General features: G+C 44.9%; 1 long non-coding RNA gene across 1 annotated transcript; it reads left to right on the top strand.

Moving 5' to 3' along the window:
- Positions 1 to 1,077: 1,077 nt before the first annotated feature.
- Positions 1,078 to 8,185, top strand: LOC119168043 (uncharacterized). The gene is made up of 4 exons (XR_005109394.2): positions 1,078 to 1,683; positions 2,300 to 2,477; positions 4,163 to 4,219; positions 7,964 to 8,185. It is a non-coding gene; the product is annotated as an uncharacterized LOC119168043 (long non-coding RNA).
- Positions 8,186 to 23,223: the final 15,038 nt, after the last annotated feature.

Below are 23,223 nucleotides of genomic sequence, written 5' to 3' on the forward strand. Positions count from 1 at the left end.
CGCAAGTGCGATTTTCCGCCTGCAAGTACGAAAGCTAGGCAAATGTGTGTATTGCCCATCATTCCCATGATCGCTGAACGATAGCAGCGACAGAGTCCCTTCTAGTAAACTTTAGGAACCTATATGGCCTGAAGGTGATATATGGCCTTCAGGCCATATAATAACTTCAGCTATATGACCTGAAGTTAATAGATGAACAACAACAAGCTTGTGTAAAAGGTTGGATCACTGGACCACCCACTTTTTGCGCAGTTCGCAATGTGTGACGACTGGTTGTTCCCTTCAAGTTCTAAAACACTTAATTTATTAGCGCGATTCCTTTCCCGACATCTAGCCTGCGTAAGGCCAGTTTTGAAATGAGTTCCAAGCGCTGGAGGCGCTCACTGGTAAAATACTGGGCTGGCACGCGGCGAACACGGGCTCTAATCCCATTGTGCCCTTGGTATTTTTTTTCTTTACTGAGCTTTTTCTTACTATTTTTCGCGATATCGGTTACGGACACCGGTGGCAAACAACAACGGCACAGCCCATGACCTGTGGTCTGATCTCACAACAACTTTCATTGTCGAAACTTTGAAGTGGGCTTCTTTACAGATGCCTTAGGGACGACGTGTATGACTTCATGCTTAAAGTGTGATGTGCTTACACTCCATATGTTGACCATGGCCGCAAATAAACAATTCGGATTTGGTACTCTCTCTATCTTTTACCTGTTCCCATTATCTGATCCACCAACAACGACTTTTTAAGCAGTCTCACATACCAACTAGCGCATTAACAAGGTCTTAGACAATAGTCTTTAAAGTTCCCCACAACAGAAGCTACGGAATTAAAATATGAATGCAACGCCATGGGCGCGAACTGCAGCAAGGCAAACCTCAGAACAGTTGTTCTTGAAAAGACTAAAGAAATAGGCCAATGCCCCGGGCACCATTGTATTCCCAATGTCTGACTGGTCAATTTCAAGTTTTTTTTTCCTCTTAGTTTCAGTGCATTCTAATCGTGCGCACTTCGGTAACAGCCCACATATAACAGCTGTAGCTAACACGAATACACTTTCTTTGTCACGATACAAAGTTTCTCGGCATTCGCAAAATTGGCATCGCTTCCCATGCTACGTATTCGCACTCGGTTGCACCGCTTATGACATTGCTCGAAAGAAGAATGCCTCCTCTGGTATCATTATTCAGTCAAACAGCAGCAAAGGTTACGCAGAGGTTGCTTCTTGCACAATACCTATTGCATCTCATGCTTTTGCAAATTCGGCTGCACGAATGAAATCTGTAGCACTGTCATCATGCTATAGATGATAGGCTACACAGTGTGAAGGGGGCAATTGTCTACGAAAGACTCACTGCATCAGCACGCGGAGCACACGAGTTTGCTTTATTAGCCTAATACCACGCCTGCGACAGAAGTACCTTCTTATAAACTGTGAAAGACGTGCGTTATTACTGTTCTTCTTAATCGTTCTGCTCTTGAAAGACCGTTACAAAGTCAACCATGCATGCATCAACTGTGATCGGAGCTATGTTTCTTGTTTCAATCTCGATAGTTCCCGTTTTGAACTACCAAGTCTCGGATCATTGGTTCTCCGAAGATTATTCCCCAGATTTAGGGCTCTCAAATCTCGAAGATGAACAAACCAGGAGTTCCAGTTGGCTGCCGACCGATAAACGAACCGTAAGTGACCGAACCGGCGACAACCACATACAGGACCATCGTGGAAGCACTCCTTCTGCACTTTAGTTTCCTTTCCATGCTGTATTTATAATGCACCTTTAATATGAATCGGAGTTCCTGCCAAGCGCCGGTAGACTTGAAGCGCTCCCCCAAGTGTGGGCGTGATTCTTTCACCTCTTCCTTCTATCCGTTCGCCCAGTACAGGGTAACAGACCGGACGTGTGTTTCGTTAAACGGCCTCTCTTAGCTCCGCTGTTTTCCTCTTATTACCGCCTTGTACGTGCCCGGTCTTTCACTGTTTGACAGATATTCTTATGATGTGAAACCTAGTTTATTGGGAACTAGAGTAACGATTGTATTATTTACCGTTCGCGGAACAATGGTCGGGGTGAGATAAAAGTTCTTTTTTTTTACCAGCTCAAGAGAAAACCTAGTTTTCCTTATTGTGTAGCAGTTGATAACATTTTTTGTGGTGTCCATTTTTTAACATACTTGGAAAATGAGCCCACCATAGTGGGGCAGGATACTCACTATGTTGTGCAAACTCTTTTTTTTATTTCTAGCAAAGAAACTGTTTGACTTGCACTGATGTGGTTTTATATGTATTCTACGCCAGATGAAAGGATTAGGTGTTTCCTGCAGAAGTACCATTGAATGTTACCCAGGACTGTGCTGCATACGAGACGGTCACATCGACACTTGCCAGATGTCGTCAATGTATGGTGAAAAGTGCTCGCTAGGACAAATCAAAGGAGGTATATACCACAAGCATGGTCCCTGTTATTACGGAGATGGTAAGCATACAATCCTAACTGTTTGTCATTTAGCATGTTTCAATTGTTTTACTGAGATCACGCAGTTCTTGCCCTCGTGAAATACGAGAGAAAAGTGTGGTTCATATGTGTAAACAAACGACCTTTTTTTCAAGTGTCTCATCTTTCAGCGAAAAAATGTTCCCCGAAGAATCAAAATGCGATGGTGCTCTCATGGCGAAAATCCCTAAACAATGACAAGAGCTTCATCGTTATCCCCAAAGCATTTTACACCATTTTATACTATCACTACTAACGAATGCCCAAAGCTTGTATAGTAACAATGGAACACAATTGAGAGGCCACGAACCAGGCAACAGGTGATAAGACAAAAACCGTTATTCGTAGCATTAGCAGACGGATACATTGCAGAGTGGATCAGAGAACAAACAAGCATAAGTAACTTTCCCGCTGGTATTACGAAAAAAATGAACCTGGTAGGACCGTGTTCTGAGAGGAACTGAGAACCATTACTCAGTTAGAACTACGGAGTGGGAATCGGAGACGTAACTGAGTTCGTAAAGCCTCTCAGTAAATTTCCTTGCATTGACATGATTCCTCAGCAAGAGAGAGAGAGAGAGAGAGAGAGAAATGATAACGACAAGGGCGGGAGGCGAGAAGGTGAACCAGGGCTGAGCCCTGGTGGCTACCCTACATTAGGGAAAGGGTAAATAAAGGCATAGAGGAGGAGAAAAAAGTCACTGACTGGGCCGACGCGTAACAGTGTCACGTTTCACACCACAAATGATAGAAAAATACCAGTGTCGTAAGGGAAACGCAACAGCGCTTTCGTTGCCTTTCGGAACGGCGATAGGCAAAGCCATGGTTCCAATACTTTCCCGACAGTGAAATCACTTCTGTCCAGTTGATTTAGAACAATGTGGAGGGCGTAACAATATATGGGGTTTAACGTCCCAAAACCATCATATGATTATGAGAGACGCTGTAGTGGAGGGCTCCGGAAATTTCAACCACCTGGGGTTCTTTCACGTGCACCCAAATCTGAGCACACGGGCCAGCAGCGGTTTCACTTTTATCGAAAATGCAGCCGCCACAGAATACCGGGGTGAAGCTTCTCGTTTGTGCATTTTGGGCTGTAACAAAAAAAGAGGTTCAATAGTCTCATTGACACCGCCATTCTAAGGATTGCCTTGTGTTCAATATATCTTATAACATGAACTCATGAATCACTGATTGTCTAAACGAAAAAAATCTGCGTGAACATGTTAGCAACATGAATATAATGCGTCGCTTTATACTTCGCCGATCTTATTTCCATGAAGCGACACTCTGATAAAACGAACCAAATAATACCAGACTTCGTCAAATTTGACGTTCAATATTGTCCCACTTTTGACCAAATCCCATTCTTCAGATAATCTGACAGCAGCCACACACCGTCAAGTTGCCAGTGTTACTGCACTTACGGTTGGAAATTCCTCTAACAGGAATTAGACTCATTATTTCGGCAAGCAGACTTATCGTTGTGAAAGCAGCAAATGTCGCCTTAAGTAGCTGTCTGCTTACTCAAACGTTGGCTTTAACGACACGAGAATTTCTCACATGTTCAAGCTGCCTTCATCCTATAAACTTTTGTGCCTACTGTTACAATTTACCTTTTCAAACCATGTGCTCACAGTATCAACTTACACTTTTGTCTCATGCAGAATACTGTATAGATGGAACATGCTTCGCATAACAACGCGCCTTCTTCGTAACACGAGGTACGTACCTGCTGCATTTCGCGCATTGAAATTATTTGAATATATTGTGTATTTAGCATTAGGTCACATTGTACTCTCTTAGCGGGACAACAGACAGGACAGAGCCTGAAACACTCCAATTGAAAATTATATGTTCAATTCAATTGATAATGTTCAACTATTGCGAAGGGCACAGGTTTTACGGCCTGCTTCAAATGGCACTTTCTGATAGTGCTGCATGTGGCCACGCCTGGCACAAGCAGCACTACCAGAAAGGATGTGAAACTCTGTGCCCTTCGCAATAGTTAAAAATTGAAATTGTCAATTCAATTGAACAGATAATTTCGAATTCGAGTGTTTTGGCACACTCGAATTCAACCACCATGCCTGCCTATATATATATAAATGTATATATATATATATATATATATATATATATGTATATATACATATATATATATATATATATATATATATATATATATATATATATATATATATATATATATATATATATATATATATATATATATATATATATATATATATATATATATATATATATATATATATATATATATAGGCAGGCATGGTGGTTGAGTGGCCGTAACGTTGCATATAGTCAAGTGGATGCTCCATGAGCGGTCACAACGTGGTTTATTTCGACGTTTCTGCCTATAGTCTGGCCTTCATCAGGATTAAAGGTACAGTTTGTTGGTGCTCAGCTTTATACAATCTCAAATCAGAGGGAAAAAGGAAAAAAGACAGAAAAAAGAAAAAAAGAAGAACAGAAAAAGAAGATAAAAAAGAAAAAAAGAAACAAAAAGAAACAGAATATAAGGTGGACATCCCCGGGCGCCCCCCTTACACTCTTCCTTCCACTTCCCCCTTCATTTCTCTCCCCTTTCTCCCCTTCATCTTTTTGATGTCAGCGGTCCGTGTATGCTTCCTTTAACTAACGCATTCTTCCCGACCAGACGGCGCCTCCTGGCTCTGGCGGTTCGGTGTGGGGCAAAAAACAGCTTTTTTAGGAAGTTTTAAGCCTTTAACTACTCGGCGCCCCGTCAACATTTTGTCGTAGAACGAGGGGTGCCGCGTATTGCGGCAGAGGCTGGTAAGCGGGCTTTTTAGGAAGTTTTAAGCCTTCAACTACTCGGAGCCCCGTTAACATTCCGTGGCAGAAAGAGGAGTGCCGCGTATTGCGGCAGAGGCCGGTAAGCGGGCGCAATGTGAATTTCTTGCTCGCTTCTGGATTACGCGTGCAGTAGGGGCCTCCCGGCTGTGCACAGGGTCGCTGTTGGGCATGTCATGCATGACACAATTGATTGGGTAGTAAAATAAAACAGAAAACAGACAACAGCTGTACTTAGGAAGAGTAGTTACACTTGGAATTGTTTTGAGTTGTCCAGTGCCCTTCGCAGTCGCAGTGCCGTGAACTCAGTTACGATTTTCATTATTGCCGTTATTGCTTTCTAATGCTTTATTGCTGCAAGTGTGCCAGGATTCTCATTTATTCCTCTATCGAGGGTGTTAAATCGGTGGATAAGGTATGACTCTCGTTGTTCACGTTCTCGGTTTGATTTAAATCCGTCTCTAAGAGCGTTACTAATAGTTTGTCCAATGCATGATCGGGAAGATTAACATGTTTTGATAGGGGTAGATTTGGGGCTGATTTCGCATGGGCTCTGTGATTATTGAAGCGAATTCTAAATGGTGTTTCTGTTTGTTCAATGTACTGCATACTACACACGTTGCATTCGATTAAGTATACCACATTAGAGGAATCGCATGTTAGGTTTCCTCGTATGTTAATCGAAAACTTGGATTGTGTGCTGGTTGCTTTGTGTGTTTCTCGCATTTGTATGTAAGGCGCATCGCCTTACATAAAAATGCGAAATGTGCAATTACAAATTAGGAAATGTGCTCCACCCCATTCTTATTCTTCTACTTACTACAATCTCGTGATTCGGCTTCGCGGTGATTACCTGCCCTAAGTAGACATAGTCTTTTACAACTTGAAGTGCACTATTACCTGTCTCGAAGCGCTGCTCTTTTCCGAGGTTGTTGTACGTTACTTTCGTTTTCTGCAGATTCATTTTAAGACCCACCTTTCTGCTCCCCTTGTCTAACTCCGTAATCATGAGTTGCAATTCATCCCCTAAGTTACTCAGCAATGCAATGTCATTGGCGAAGCGCAGGTTACTAAGGTACTCTCCAATAACTCTTATCCCAAACTGTTCCCATTCTAGGCTTCTGAAAACCTGCTGTAAGCACGCGGTAACTAGCATTGGGGAGATTGTGTCCCGCTGCCTTACACCCTTCTTGATTGGTATTATGTTGATTTCTTTAAGAAGCACTGTGGTAGCAGTTGATCCCCTTTAGATTTCTTCCACGATGTTTATATATACTTCATCGACGCACTGATTCCGCAGTGTCTGCATCACGGCTGATGTTTCTACTGAACCAAACGCCTACTCGTAATCTATGAAGGCTATGTATAGTGGTTGGTTGTATTCTGAGCCTTTCTCTATTACCTGATTGATAGTATGAATGTGGTCGATTGTTGTGTTAGAGGCCTAAAACTTCCTAAAAAAAGCTCTTTTTTGCCCCACACCGAACCGCCAGAGCCAGGAGGCGCCGTCTGGTCGGGAAGAATGCGTTAGTGAAAGGAAGCATACACAGACCGCTGACATCAGTAAGGTGAAAGGGAGAAAGGGGAGAGAGATGAACGGGAAGTGGAAGGAAGAGTGGAAGGGGGGTGCCCGTGGGGAGTCCACCTTATATTCTTTTCTCTTTTTTTCTTTTTCCTTTTTCTCTGCTTTTCCTTTTCTTTTTTTCTTTTTTCTGTCTTTTTTCCTTTTTCCCTCTGATTTGAGATTGTATAAAGCTAAGCACCAACAAACTGTACCTTTAATCCTGATGAAGTCCAGAGTCTACGTCGAAACGTTGAAATAAACCACGTTGTGAACGCTCACTGAGGATCTACTTGACTATACATATATATATATATATATATATATATATATATATATATATATATATATATATATATATATATATATATATATATATATATATATATATATATATATATATAATTTATATATATATATATATATATATATATATATATATATATATATATATATATATATATATATATATATATATATATATATATATATATATATATATATATATATATATATATATATATATTGTGGGAGTAATAATTTATTGGGCCAGTTAGTCTTTGTGAAGGTATGGGATATGGCACAACGGGAGCGTTGTCATATTTATTTCCCAAAAATTTTGGGAGGGGTCCTCCCTTCATCAGGGGATGAGTTATCCCCTTCATCGGGGATAACTCATCCCCTGATGAAGGGAGGACCCCTCCCGAATCTGTTGGGAAATAAATATATTTATCCCTGTTGACAACGGTTCCGTTGTGCCATACCTATATATATATATATATATATATATAGATATATATATTATATATATATATATATATATATATATATATATATATATATATATATATATATATATATATATATTAATATATATATATATATATATATATATATATATATATATATATATATATATATATATATATATATATATATATATATATATATATATATATATATATATATATATATATATATATATATATATATATATATATATATATATATATCTTTGAGTTGGCAGCACTGTACTTCTGCATTTATTAATAAGTGGTAAATTTATTTTCAGATGCCGTCCAGACTATATTGCCTTCAACAGCTGAATGATAGCCATCTTTTCTAAAAGAAATCCTGGAAAAAAGCAGTTGCAGCAAATTTTTACCTAATCACACTTACATGACATGTTTTTATAGACCTAAGTCCACCATTTCAGTCATTTCTCATTCATCCTCTTTTATATTAAAACCCTTATGTACGCTTTCTACGTGTGCCCATAAGGACACCAGCTTCATTATTCTCCATCTTCATTAAACAGACTATGTGATGACTGCATACCACCTCTATGCCTTTACCGCTCCAGTGGTTCGTACAGTTTCGAAATTTCCAGAGCCCTCCACTACGGCGTCTCTCATAATCACATGGTGGTTTTGGCACGTTAAACCCCACATATAATCATCATCATCCTCATGGTTCATATAGTTGGCCATTCGCTACGGGCCTTACCAGGCGAAGATTTTACCGTATTATCCCCATGAGCACAGTCGTTTTCAAACTTTTAAGCTATTCAGTAAATATGTCGTCTTCTCTAGCATGAACGCTTGCTTCGGAGTGCCCTAACTCGGATGCAGGCAGCTAGAGCCACGTATAGAAATGTTTTTATTATATTTGTGGCTAACGTCCAAAAACTGTTGTGCGATTGTGAGACGCCGTAGTGGAGGGCTCCGTAACTTTTGACCATCTGGTGCTCTTTAACGTCCACTGACTTCGCACAGTGAACGGGCCTCTACCATCGCCTCCATCGAAATGTGACTGCCACCGCCGAGGTCGAACCCACGGCTGAGTCAGCAGCCTAATCGCAGTACCACTATGGCTGACTTCGCATGGGAGCGTTGTGTCCTTTGAATTATCATACATACCCTTGTGATATCAGCATGTTTCTAAATCTTGATGCATAATGTCACTCTTATGCATTGGAACCTTCCACTGAACACCAATCGACGCCCACAGAACCTCGGTTGTTACTACAATTACAGCAGCCATCAACGACTTCGTGACGTGACGCTACAATGCTGTGTCGGTTGTGGGTCGGTGTATACCCTTTACGAATTCACTCAACTATCACGTTGGAGTGGCAGACTCCTCTTAGTGTGATAACTACGATTGCATACAAACTGTCCACAATGTCCTGTATCACTGTTCTTATTCCAGCAAGATCCGAACTCTCCAGAGTGCCTTAACAACCGACTCTTTACTCCGGAGATCTTGAATGCGTGGCCTTGCAATACGTCAGTCGAGAAATCCACACAGGCCCTTCTACAAATATTGAGGGCCACCTGTACTGGGAGTACGGTGTGTGTGTGGTGTGCAATGTCCATTTTCTAAGTAAAGTGAAAAGTTGGGCGAGTTGGTGCTGGTTCATGATGATATGGGGCGCGAAAAAACGACACACAACAGAGAAGAAGTACACAGACGACGCGCTACTAGCAACTGGAATATTTTATTCAGGAAACACCATTTATACCGCAGTGACGTCAACTTTAACCCAACGAATCGACCAAAAACTAAAAATACATGCTCAGCATGCCTATAAGTAACGTTGCAGATAGGCTATCTCCCCTTCCTGCAGACTGATAGAGGGGTGGCTGATGCAATCATGCCCCTCCCTCTGGATAAAGAGGGCTTCTATAATCTCCCTCTCCGCTGAGCCCCTGTGCCTGTAGATTACAGTTGTCTGCTCAAATACCGGCTTACAGTTACCCTGATCGCATCCTCTGCAATGCATCGCCAGATGCGTGAACGGCCTTCCTATTAAAGAGCTGCTGTGCTCTCGCAACCGCACGTTGAGGCATCTACCAGTTTGCCCTATGTATGCCTTGCCGCACGACAGTGGTATTCTATATACAACACCACATGCGCAAGGAACAAACTGCCTTACGTGCTTAATGGCACATCCTCTTTTTTCACACTGCTTTGGCCTACCTGTCTTCTTACCAACCGCTGAGCAGATGCGGCCCACCTTGTTTTCTGCGGAGAACACGAGATCCACCCCATACCTCGAAGCCACTCTCTTAAGGCCGTGCGAAAGCCAGTGGATATACGGGATTTTTGACACTCTTTTTCTTCCCTGCGGGACATTCGTGTCTAGGCCTGTCCCTGTAGCTGCTGCTTGCGAAAAAATAAAAAAGTCCATTAAGTAACGGCCTGGGACAGGCCTAGACACGAATGTCCCGCAGGGAAGAAAAAGAGTGTCAAAAATCCCGTATATCCACTGGCTTTCGCACGGCCTTAAGAGAGTGGCTTCGAGGTATGGGGTGGATCTCGTGTTCTCCGCAGAAAACAAGGTGGGCCGCATCTGCTCAGCGGTTGGTAAGAAGACAGGTAGGCCAAAGCAGTGTGAAAAAAGAGGATGTGCCATTAAGCACGTAAGGCAGTTTGTTCCTTGCGCATGTGGTGTTGCATATAGAATACCACTGTCGTGCGGCAAGGCATACATAGGGCAAACTGGTAGATGCCTCAACGTGCGGTTGCGAGAGCACAGCAGCTCTTTAATAGGAAGGCCGTTCACGCATCTGGCGATGCATTGCAGAGGATGCGATCAGGGTAACTGTAAGCCGGTATTTGAGCAGACAACTGTAATCTACAGGCACAGGGGCTCAGCGGAGAGGGAGATTATAGAAGCCCTCTTTATCCAGAGGGAGGGGCATGATTGCATCAGCCACCCCTCTATCAGTCTGCAGGAAGGGGAGATAGCCTATCTGCAACGTTACTTATAGGCATGCTGAGCATGTATTTTTAGTTTTTGGTCGATTCGTTGGGTTAAAGTTGACGTCACTGCGGTATAAATGGTGTTTCCTGAATAAAATATTCCAGTTGCTAGTAGCGCGTCGTCTGTGTACTTCTTTTCTGTTGTGTGTCGTTTTTTCGCGCCCCGTATCATCATGTCCATTTTCTCCTCCTTCTCTTCTCTCTCTCTTTTTACTGCCTTATTCTCTTCCCACGTGTAGGGTAGCAAATTAGACTGAGTCTAGTTGACCTCCCTACCTTTTTTATATTCTTTCTCGATTTCTAAATCTTGATCTCAATTTCTCCTTCTCCGTCAGATTACGTGTAGTCAGCCCTCAATGTCTACTTTTCACTTTCAAGTCCGCGGGACCCAATCCCGGCTGCGGTGGCTGCATTTTCAATGGAGGCGGAAATTTTGTAGGCCCGTGGGCTCAGGTTCGAGTGCACGTTGAAGAACTCTAGGTGGCCGAAATTTCTCAAGACCTCTACTACGACATCTCTCATATTCATATGGAGGTTTTGAGACGTTAAACACTACATATCAATCAATCAGTCAATTTCAAGTTGATTACTTTTCGCGGCTCATTTAAACTTTCAATCAACATTTGCTTCGCTGCCGTCCCTTTTCTAGCGCGTTTTCATGCCGTGTTCTAGCGCGTTTTCATGCCGTGTTATATATATATATATATATATATATATATATATATATATATATATATATATATATATATATATATATATATATATATATATATATATATATATATATATATATATATATATATATATATATTGTCACGACGCAGACACAGCAGGAGTTCGCTATAGAAGAGCTCACTTTAATTAAAAATGAAAGGCGCTCGGAAAGAGGACCGGGCAAGAGCTTCGTCTTCTTCTCTGGCTGTGCGAGCTCCCCTCTGCAGGTTGAATGTGGCATTTGCCTCCCTCTAGGAAGAGCATCGACCCGATGCTCGGCTACAGAATACGCGGTGTATCTATAGTTTACGTATTACGCAACTAGCTCAGTACAATATGGCTTCATCCGCACAACGTGTACGACTTCAGATTTTTGAGCTCGCGAAGAACTGTCAGGGATGACCTCATAATTCACGTCACTTAGGCGCCGTATAACATTTTAGGGACCAAAGTACTTCTTCAGTAACTTTTCACAAAGGCCGCGTCGGCGAATAGGGCTCCAGACCCACACTTTCTCGCCTGGTTGATAAGTGACGTATCGGTGTCGCAGGTTATAACGTTGTGCATCGTAACTCTGCTGTCGGGCGATTCGCACGCGTGCTAGCTGCCGTGCCTCTTCAGCTCGTTGGGTAAAGGCTTGAACATCCGTGTCTGTATCCTCGCAGTCGTGCAGCAGCATGGCATCAAGCATTGTCATCACTTCACGGCCATAAAAAAGACTAAATGGCGTGCTCCGTGTAGTTTCCTGCTGCGCCGTATTATAGGCAAACGTCACGTATGGTAGAACGTCGTCCCAATTTTTATGATCCACATCGATGTACATACTAAGCATATCAGCAATTGTCTTGTTGAGGCGTTCTGTTAAGCCGTTGGTTTGTGGGTGGTAGGAGGTAGTTTTTCGATGCGCTGTTCCACTCAACTCAAGCACTGACTTGAGGAGCATAGCCGTGAAAGCGGTACCTCTGTCTCTTATTATAATTCTAGGAGCGCCATGCCTCAGAACGATATTTTCAATAAAAAATCGTGCCGCTTCTACTGCGGTTCCACTTGATAAAGCCTTTGTTTCTGCGTAGCGAGTAAGATAGTCCGTAGCGAAAATTACCCACTTATTTCCAGTATGCGAAGTCGGAAATGGTCCAAGGAGATCCATTCCGATTTGTTCAAAAGGCATGGTGGGCACTTGAACTGGTTGCAACAATCCGGCTGGTTTTAAAGGTGGTGATTTTCGTCGTTGACAATCGAGGCACGTGCGGACGTAATGCTTTACAGTGCCTGGAAGCTTCGGCCAGTAGTACTTTTGTTGGATTCTGGCCAATGTGCGCGTGTATCCGAGGTGGCCGGAGGTTGGCTCATCGTGGCAAGCGCTCAGGATCTCATCGCGAATGGATGTCGGGACGACAAGTAAGTGGGCATTTCCGCTGGGGGCAAAGTTCTTCTTGTATAGGACACCACTGCGCAAGCAGAATGATGGCAGGCTCCTTGCAAATATCTTGGGAACGCTTGTAGACTGGCCGTTAAGAAAATTAATAAGAGGGAGCAACTCACTGTCTTCCTTCTGCTTAGACGAAATGGTGACCGTGTCGACCACTCCTAAAAATGCCATGTCATCATCTTCTGAGACATCATCTTGCTTTATAGGCGACCTGGATAAGCAATCAGCATCAGAGTGCTGTCGTCCCGACTTATAGATGACCGTCATATGGAATTCTTGTAGGCGTAAGCTCCAGCGCGCTAGCCGACTGGATGGGTCCTTCAAGTTGGTCAGCCAGCAAAGAGAGTGGTGGTCACTCACTACGTGGAAGGGACGGCCGTAGAGGTATGGGCGAAGCTTCAGAACTGCCCATACTACAGCAAGACATTCCTTTTCCGTTGTGGAATAATGGGACTCGGCACGGGAAAGCGTCCTACTTGCATATGCAATCACTCTCTCGGCTGAGTCTTGCCACTGGACGAGTACAGCGCCTAAACCTACGTTGCTCGCATCAGTGTGGATCATGGTTGGAGCGTCCTCGTCAAAGTGAGCAAGCACAGGGGGTGTCTGCAGGCGCTGTCGTAGACCGTCAAATGCTGCTTGTTCCTCTTCGCCCCATAAAAATGGAACATCGTCTCTCGTTATGCGTGTTAAGGGCGACGCTATGTGCCAGAAATTGGCAATAAATCTGCGGTAGTAGGCGCAAAGGCCAAAAAAAACGTCTTACGGCCTTCTTTTCTGTTGGCACCGGAAATTTTCGGACGGCGTCGATCTTGTCGGGGTCCGGACGAACACCTTCATGGCTCACCACATGTCCGAAGAATCGGAGTTCCTTGAAACCGAAATGACATTTCTCAGGTTTCAGCGATAAGCCAGCGGACCGTATTGCTCGAAATACTAATAGCAGCCGCCTTAGATATTCCTCGAATGTTGGTGAGAAAACAATGACGTCGTCGAGGTATACCAGACACGTCTGCCACTTAAGGCCTGATAGGACGGTATCCATCAGTCTCTGAAATGTTCTGGGGCTGAGCACAATCCGAAGGGCAAGACTTTAAACTCGTAAAGCCCGTCAGGCGTAACAAAAGCAGTCTTTTCTCTGTCCCGCTCATCGACCTCGATTTGCCAATAACCGCTTTTCAGGTCCATTGACGAGAAGAAGCGTGCATGCCTCAGCCTGTCAAGTGAATCGTCAATACGCGGTAGTGGATATACGTCTTTCTTTGTCACGCGGTTCAGCTTGCGGTAGTCCACACAGAGGCGTAAGCTGCCGTCTTTCTTCTTAACTAGCACTACCGGTGATGCCCAAGGGCTTTTTGACGGCTGAATGACGTCATCATTGAGCATTTTCTGGACTTGTTCTTGGATTGCTTCGCGTTCTTTCGGTGCCACGTGGTATGGGTTTTGTCGAATTGGTCTTGCCGTCTCTTCCGTTATAATTCGGTGCTTTGTCAGTGGCGTTTGATTTACCCTCGAGGTCGACGAAAAACAATCTTCAAACTGGCCGAGAATATCTAGAAGACTCTGCCTCTGCGCTGGCGATAAATCTGTGCTCACGTCGACAGGCAGTGGTGTTGAAGCGGCCGGTGTCTCTGCCTGTTGTACTGCGAAGCACTCGCGGAATTCTACAATTTCTTCGAAGTATGCAACTGTGGTACCCTCTGCAATGTGTCGACGCTCGTTGCTGAAGTTTGTCAGCAGGACCTCTGCTTGCCCAGACACTACACTGACGAGACTTCTGGCAATAGCGATTCCTCGAGAGAGTAAAAGCGTCGATATTTGTTCCGCGACACCTTCTCCACTATGCTGCGTGTTACACGTGACAGAGACGAGCAACATGACAACGGTGGCATGGTCACGTCGTCACTCACGCGCATGGGCTTGCGCTGCAGCACTGCGCTATGGTCCGCTGAGAAGGTCAGTACACCGTCCGGTATATTTATAATGGCACCGTACTCCCGCAGGAAATCCATACCCAAAATGGCCTGTTTACAACACTCAGCAAGAATAACGAAGGTTGCCACGAATGATGAATCCCCAATCTTGATTCATGCGGTGCACTTTCCGGTAGGTGTCAGCAGCTGGCCTCCGGCTCCTCTAATTTGCGGCCCCGTCCATTCCATTTTTACCTTCTTGAGTTGGTCGGCCAGATTCGCACTCATTATTGAAAAGTCCGCACCAGTGTCGATCAGTGCGGTCACGTCGTGACCGTCAATTCAAAGTGTAATGTCGGCGGTGACAATCTCGTCTTTCGTCGGTTCATTCGAAATGTGCGGCACTTCATGCGGCGGTAATGGGGGATTTTCAAATCTTCGGCAATTCGCAACCTTCCCTCCTAAGGTCGCTGCTTTTAGTTTCCCCGGCGTGGACTGGGAGACCTTCCTCTCGCCATGTCCGTGGTGCTACCCCTATTAGATCGGGGAAAATGACCTGGGGAGGGCGAGCGTGACCGGAACCCAGGAGAAACGTCTCGCGGGATCGTCGCACTCGTTTCAACGTTGCGTCTTCCGTCAAAATAGCGCCGAGGGGTAGTGGACGGAAATCCTAGAGACCCGGCAACGCGATGAGGACAATACCGCACGATGTGGCCTGCTTCCCCACAATGGAAGCACAGGGGCCTGTAGTCAGGGGTACGCCATATGTCGGTTTGGCGGAGTGGGGGTCGCATCGGCGTCGACGTTTCCCTGTAGTACCAAGGCACTGTCGGCGGCTGTTGCTGGTGGTACTGTTGAGGTGGCGGCACGTTAGATCTAGGCTGTCGACGGAGAATATCTGCATATGTTGGCCTAACTATTTCAGTGTTCGGCTCGGGAAGTGAAAGCGCTTGCCTTATTTCTTGGCGAACAACTTCTGTGACCGACGCAATCACGCAGTCATTCGGTGTGGCAGCGAGCTTCTTCACCTCTTCTTGTACAATTTCGCGTATCAGGTCACGCAAAGAACGCTCGTCAGTTGTCACGGTGGTCACGGTGGTTGCGCTGATTTGTCCGCTGTTGTTTGGACGGTCGTACTGGCGGTACCGTAGCTGTAGTGCGCGTTCTATGGCGGTCGCCTCCTTCTAAAATTCGTCGACGCTTGAAGGTGGGTTCCGTACGAGACCAGCAAACAGCTGCTCTTTAACACCACGCATGAGGTGGCTGACCTTTCTGTTCTCGGACATATCGGGATCGGCTCGATGAAAGAGACGAGCCATGTCCTCAACAAACATTGCAACAGACTCGTTGGGCTTTTGTATCCGTGATTCAAGGAGTCGTTGTGCCTGCTCCCGCCTTTCAGTGTTTGCGAAGGTGTCCAGGAACTTCCGCCGGAACTCATCCCACGTTGACCACACGCGATTCGTGAACCACGTGCGAGCCCCGTCTTGAAGAGGGAAATACACGTACCCCAACTTCTGTGCGGCGTTCCACCCGTTAACGTTGGCTGTGCGCTCGAACTCCTCAAGCCAGTCATCTGCGTCCTCATATGTGTTGCCATGAAAGTCCACAGAAGTTTTAGGGGTGAAAACAGTCACCTGTGTCGTGCTTGGGCTCGTCATGGTGGGGCAACTGCTTCCCGGCGCAGTCATGTTTTCCGTCCAAGGACCGAACTCTGGGCTCAGGCCTAACAGGCGGCGGCTGGCGCGGTGAACGGGTGTTTCGACGAGCGGAAGTCTTTGTGGACTAGATCCCGGGCTGTTGGAAGGTGTCCTGGACATGTACCCCGCACCTCCACCAGTGTCACGACGCAGACACAGCAGGAGTTCGCTATAGAAGAGCTCACTTTAATTAAAAATGAAAGGCGCTCGGAAAGAGGACCGGGCAAGAGCTTCGTCTTCTTCTCTGGCTGTGCGAGCTCCCCTCTGCAGGTTGAATGTGGCAATATATATATATATATATATATATATATATATATATATATATATATATGTATATATATATATATATATATATATATATATATATATATATATATATATATATATATATATATATATATATATGTATATATACACGATTGCTTCAATCACCCACTTCATTTCATCAATATTCTGAGAGTTATCTTCAACACCTACTTGACGCTGTGATTCTCTCCTTTCAACACCATATCATTCAATTTCCACGTTCACAGACTCGCTCGTAATTTTGTGATGAGTCTCAAAATGCTAAACACCCAACAGGCTTTTGGTAAATTTTGCAGCAAGAGCTCTGACAGTAAGCACAGGATACTATTCGCCAGTGTTGCTGTAGACGCCATTGTTTGCTGCTGAACTCCTACATTGTTTCACTCCACTCTAGAACTGTTATGAACGTGACTCACGTCAATAAACTCATCTCGATTAGAGAAAATTTTGCCAGATTTCTAAGCGCTAAACTCTGGCTTAGATATGTCGTTTTGTTGACAAACACATTCATTTATCTCTGCGGGTACCATTCACTGCCTACCAGCCCGTACCACTCTAAGCCACATGCATGGCCTCGGGGTCAATCTGCTGCATTATCTCTCAAACATGATTGCGGCTTTCCAATGCCCCCCCCCCCACACACACACACACATTACTCCGTTCTTTCATATAATCATTTGCTTTCAGTCAGCGTGACCTCCTTCCAAAACCCTTCTAATTTTTATTTCCTGTTATTCTTCCATTTCTGTTTTTGAAATCAAATAGCATTCCATCTGGACAAACTAGCTAGTCATTTTATTAGGAAAATAACGTCTTGTTACTGAATGTCACTAAGCTTCATTTACATGCTGCTGTTATCATAGCCTAAAGCCTACCAGCAGCTTGCTCATGGTACAGCAAACGAAAATCAATCCCATAGAGTTGCATTCGAACAAATCTTTCATCGAGTGCCTTGAATCACAGTCTGCACAAAATACGAACCACCGACAGCGATAGTAGTACAACACAGGTATCCACGAGGAAGTTACATACATTAACCAAAGGTATATATTTTAATATACACTTGCCCAACAAGTAGTCAAAACTAGCAGTCAATGTAAAGCGGACTGCGCTCATTGACCATGTGCAAAATATAAAAGCAAACAAATGACACCGACGGAGCTGATCAAATGTTCTGGCGCTTTTACGGTTGCGGGCTTTTCTGGAGATTGGGACATGTCCTCCGATGCTGCGCACGAGGAAAGAAAGCGCGAACGAAGCGAGCACGCATGTGCGAGTTCTTAGCATTTGCACCTGGCTCATTTTACGGAAGCCTTCAATGCTTCTATTGAAACCCTTCAACTGAATACCTTGGCGTGAAAAATAGGCGGCATCATTGGACGAGAACGTGTCAGCATGGAATTTCATGTTCTCGCTGTTGTGAACACAAACGCTTCTAGGAACTAACCTCGCATGTGCTGCAGCTTTAGTCGTAAAGATCAGCAAAAAATACATCATTCGGATATTCGCAAGTTCCGTGGACTGTCACGCCACCTCGCGGCCGTCAGAGTAATTTTTCCAGCGTATAGGAGTATCGGTGGGGCAGTGGAGCTCATAGCATGTGCATGAACGTCTTGGCTGGCGTTGGGCTTTCACTAGAACGTTTCTGTTGTAGTTACAGGGGTGCACAATGGTCAGTGCAATCATTGCACAGTCCTTGTTTGCGAAAAGGGTGCGCTTTTCATACACAGCGAAGTGACTACTGAGAGGCTTATTCACGTTATCAGTACCTGTGAGTACGTTTCGTGCGTCGTTTGTGCATAAAAAACGCGGGGCACGTTTTGATCTGGTTTACATTCGGCGCGTGACCTTCTGATTTGTAGCTATGGCATTCATTGCTTCGCCTTTGCGGCAAAGATGTGACTTTTTTTTTTCAAAAATGCGTCATTGCTATAACTTAGCGAAATTTTACATCGGTAAGTATCCGCTCGAAACTGAGGACGTTGAAGGATATAGAGAACGTTACAACACTATGTGGCATTTGGCGTGTCAAAACACGTCCTGATCGTGAGGCACACCTTTAGTGGAGGGCAACGTGCATGGACATCACACGCCACAATGATGTGTTTGACATTCAGGACCTCTTCGCTTTCAACAAGGAATCGTATCCGAGCTTCTGAAGCATATAGGTGCCGCATAATACGCGTCTTCAAAAAGGGTAGAGCCATCGTGAAGCAAACAAAAAAAAACATTGCAGTGCAGGCCGCTCGTGAGCTCAGTGACACCGACACTCTCTGTGGGCGCCTTATAGAACCTCCCTGTGCGCCCCCTATAGGCGACGAAACTTCTGAATAACCAAACACAACGGCATGTGCGTGAGTAAAGCGTTGTCAAGGCTTTTACGAGGCGATATCCCAGTTATTACTTTTCGAGGCTGGGTTTCTTTCTTCGGCCTTTATATGCAAAGTACTCTTTTTTTTTTCGCGCAAGATCTCTATGTCAAGGCGCAATTACTTTCCCGCAGCTGAAGCAAGGTTGGTTTAAAAATCGGTTAATTAAAGAAGCGATAGCATTGCAAAGGCGCATAGCAACACGTATACGCACGGTATCCTAATACATTCAATAAAATTACGGACCATCTCCCCGAAAGCAACCCTAAAGAATTGCCAAGGTGCACACATTGTTGACCCGGTTGAAACAGGCGTCGACGTGGGTGCTGGGAAAGCATTTTGCAACGGAACTCGATGTAGCCTTAACGCCAGTAAACGTTTGCCTAAACAGAGGACGCGGAAGGCGGACACGTTGAAGACGCTGGCACTCGGCTTCCTCGGCTCGCATCTCGACGTTGTTACTGGCGCGCTGTCTGTATTCTCGAATGCGATCGGTGTTCTTAACTCACCCCTCACCAGTGTCACTGGTCTTCCACTGCCGGCGCTTGCATTCGGCTTCCCTGGCTCGCGCCTCGTCGGTGTTAACGTGCCAACCCTTGAAACACCGGCGACCATCGGTAAGGGTACGCGCACATTAGCGGGAAGCATGCTGCGTGACGCCGTCCCGCCCGTAGGCGTGATCGCTGGCAAGCAGCGGCGCGCTGTCCACGTTGTCGCCGCCGCGAGAGTATCGAGCCGCGCACAGCGCACGCAACCACCTGCTCGCGGCTTCTTCTCGCCGATAGATGGAGAGAGGTGGCGCAGGTAAAATGATGCCCCCGTGAAAAGTGAACTCAAGCATTCTGAGTGGTAGAGAGGGTGAAGTAAGAGAGGGCTGAGACGCGGCGACAGCACGGCAGGCGAAGGAGAGACGTCACCGTGCTTTTCTTGGAGGGCGTGGTATACTTGGCACCGCTCCAACTCCTGCGGCTAGTGTAGTGGTGTGGACAGAAAGACAGTGTTACACAGGCTAGTCAAAGAGCTGCTTCGTATATAATATACGTCACGTTGCACGCATAAAGCGACCTTATATGCGACGTGCGATTAACGCTGAAACCCCAAATAGTCGAGTGCCCGTGACACCACAAAAATGACAATTGCAAACCCGCAACCACCACATGTATCAGCCTTCTTGCCGAGATGTGGGAAGCCAACATCTATGCACGGATCCTCGACGACCAACAGACTGGTCACCAGCATCCGGGAGGCGATCGTAGCCAGATAATATTTTAGACAAAGAGACCCTTCCCATCTAGGGGGGCCTCGAGCATGGAGGCTCGGCAACAATTTATTTATTTATTTTGGGGGAGGGGGGTAGTAAGAACTTTAACAAAAAAGACGTGGCCTAACATCGAAGTAATTGAGGATGAGTGGGCGATTCAGTGGGATCGTTTGGTGTTCGCGTGAATCACCCATAACATTGACCACCCACCCATGTGAATGAGAGCAAACGATAAATTATATGCACTATTTATTGGGCATAACTGGTAGTATTGCGTCGCGATGTAAATTTCGTTTCGCCTTCACCCTTGCACTGCTTTGTGATATGAGATCTAGCCTTAAGTTGGCAATGGCGAGGTCTGGCACGTTCTCCTGGTAATTGTTTGTTGTTTCCGGTCATTGGAAATGCATGGTAGAGCAATCGAGACTTCTACTATTACCCAAGCTTCTCATTATTTGTGATCGTCATCGTCATCAGCACTATCGTCATGGCGTATATTTGGTAGCTTCATTTTCATTTCCAGAAAGAGAATGTGCGGTCTGGAACGCGCTTCTTTTTCTTCAGCTTTGTCATCATCAGCAGTGACAGCTAGGGCAAACAATACTCCCAACGGACATTCCTCGATTTTAGGAAGCTTAACTACTAAAACTCCGAAGTATTCGCAGCTCGGCTCTAGGCCACCTCTGAGGAGGACCGGCGAGCCTGTCTCGTCACCACTTCACGGGCTTGCTGGATGGCCTTCAGTTGACCTTGGAGGTTCCAGTTGCGGACATTAAAACAGTTTGACTATCATTTTCATCGTTCACTAACCTCCTAATTGTTGACATCAGTTCAGTTATTTATTAGTGCATGTTAATTTATAATATACCCGTTTTTAGGAGTCGCAAAAGTTATACGTAGTTCAAGATATTAATAATCAAATTTCGGAGCTGGACTTGAAACATTTCGCATCCGGCGAACAAAGGTCCACCGATGGGTCACGGGTCATGGTGCTTCGCCGTTGATTCGAAGGCAGAGAGTTCGATCCAGGCCGTGGCGGTGGCATTTTGATGAAGGCGAAACGGTAAAGGTCTGTGTACTGTGCGATATCATTGCACGTTACACTACACCAGTTCGCCAAAATTGCTGGAGCACTCCGCTGTATGCGGCTTCTCCCATAATCATATCGTGGTTTTGGAACGTAAAACTCCACATATCGCTGATGCACAGGACACGGCCGAACACCCAAAGTGCACCTTACAGCCAAGTGACAATATTTGAATGAAGGTGCACCGTAGCAGAGCTTTGTCAGAAAACTGAAGCATTCTGAAATACAGAAGTAGACAACTTACTGTTTGCGCGCGATGGGTGGTGCTCTCTTTTCGTAAACTGAAAAGGAAACGCCTGAAATACTTCACCTGTTTTCAAAATGAAGCACCGCCGCAGTGGCTGGCCTTGAGCTTATAGTTTTCAAAGAAAATATTTGTACTGTGGGCTTCCTGTCTGCAGTTTGAAATAAATGTATAGGTCATCGCTTGTCAAATAAGGCAGATGCTTTTTGTACCTTGCTCATCTTGAACAGAGATGGCTTTCTGTTCTACCATAGTAGAGTACGAAGTACTCTAAATCGATAAGAACTTCTCTAATCACAGCATGAAACAATACACGCAGTACTAAGGAGATACGAGAAAGCATGTCATATAACACAGCCTTTTACGGAAACGTACACCTTCAGGGCACCTCCATCCAAACATCGTCACTTTCTTGAGGCTTTTATAGTTTTGCTGTGACGTAACAAAACAGTAGTACTTCTTGCGTGCTTGCGTTGATTTTGGCTAACTGTGATGACGAATATCTCGAACTACGTGGCACTTTTGTGAATTCGAAAAAATAGGCCTATTATAAATCGGTAACCCCTGGGAATTTGTAATATGAACGCTGGCACTGCTGTCAATTAATTAAAAAATTTTAAAACCAGTTATAGATTATTAGACACAACACTGTAATTTGAACTGCACAAATTAATGCCGCTTCAATGTCGACTTCATGCGTAAACGCAAGGTGCCTACTGTCAAGGAACGTTTATAGAAAATCTGTATTGTATCACAAAAGTCACAGCTCTGCCGCAAAGGAGCAGCAATAAACGTGATAGCAACGAATTGGAAGGTCACGTGAGAATGGCAAGCAGATCAAAACATGCCCTGCGTTTTTCACGCACAAATGACGCCCGAAACTTACTCACAGGTACAAATGAATGCAAATAAGCATCTTAGTTGTTACTCTGCTATGCTTGGAAGTCGTGCTCTTTTTATAAAACGGAGACTGTGCAACAATTGCAGTGACCTTTGTGCGCCCCTTAACTACAACAGAATCACATTGGTAACCACCGGCCCATACGTACGAGTGTCCCCACAGAAAATAAGCGCACGCGTGAGGTCACCCTGCCCCCTCGCCGCGGGCAAAGTACGCATGAGAAATGAAAGCGTGCGGCGCTGCGTAATGACGTTGTGGCGACGCACGCTGAGTGCGCCATCTTGCTGGCAATGCTAGAAACGCGATAGTTCCCCACGAGATGTCCATCACCAGTGGTAACTGGTAGATATAACTAGCTTGTCATCTGAACGTTGAAGAAGGTGCGTGGCTCAGTGGCTAACCCCTCACACTCACGTTTCAGAGGTCCCAGGTTCGATTCCACGCACTGGAGTCTTTTCCTAGATTATTTTTCCTTCTTGTGTTTTCGTACATATAGATACGTATACTTATAGGGTGAGTGATGGTGACGCCTACACCAGTGGCAAAATGCAGCCGAGAGTGTCCACATATTTCATTAAAAAATCACAGCATATCCACGTAGTGAATGAGGATGAGTGGGGCAATGCTTCGAAAGGCT

Source organism: Rhipicephalus microplus, chromosome 6 (genome assembly GCF_043290135.1).
Source record: "Rhipicephalus microplus isolate Deutch F79 chromosome 6, USDA_Rmic, whole genome shotgun sequence".
In the NCBI taxonomy this organism is placed as follows: Eukaryota; Metazoa; Arthropoda; class Arachnida; order Ixodida; family Ixodidae; genus Rhipicephalus; species Rhipicephalus microplus.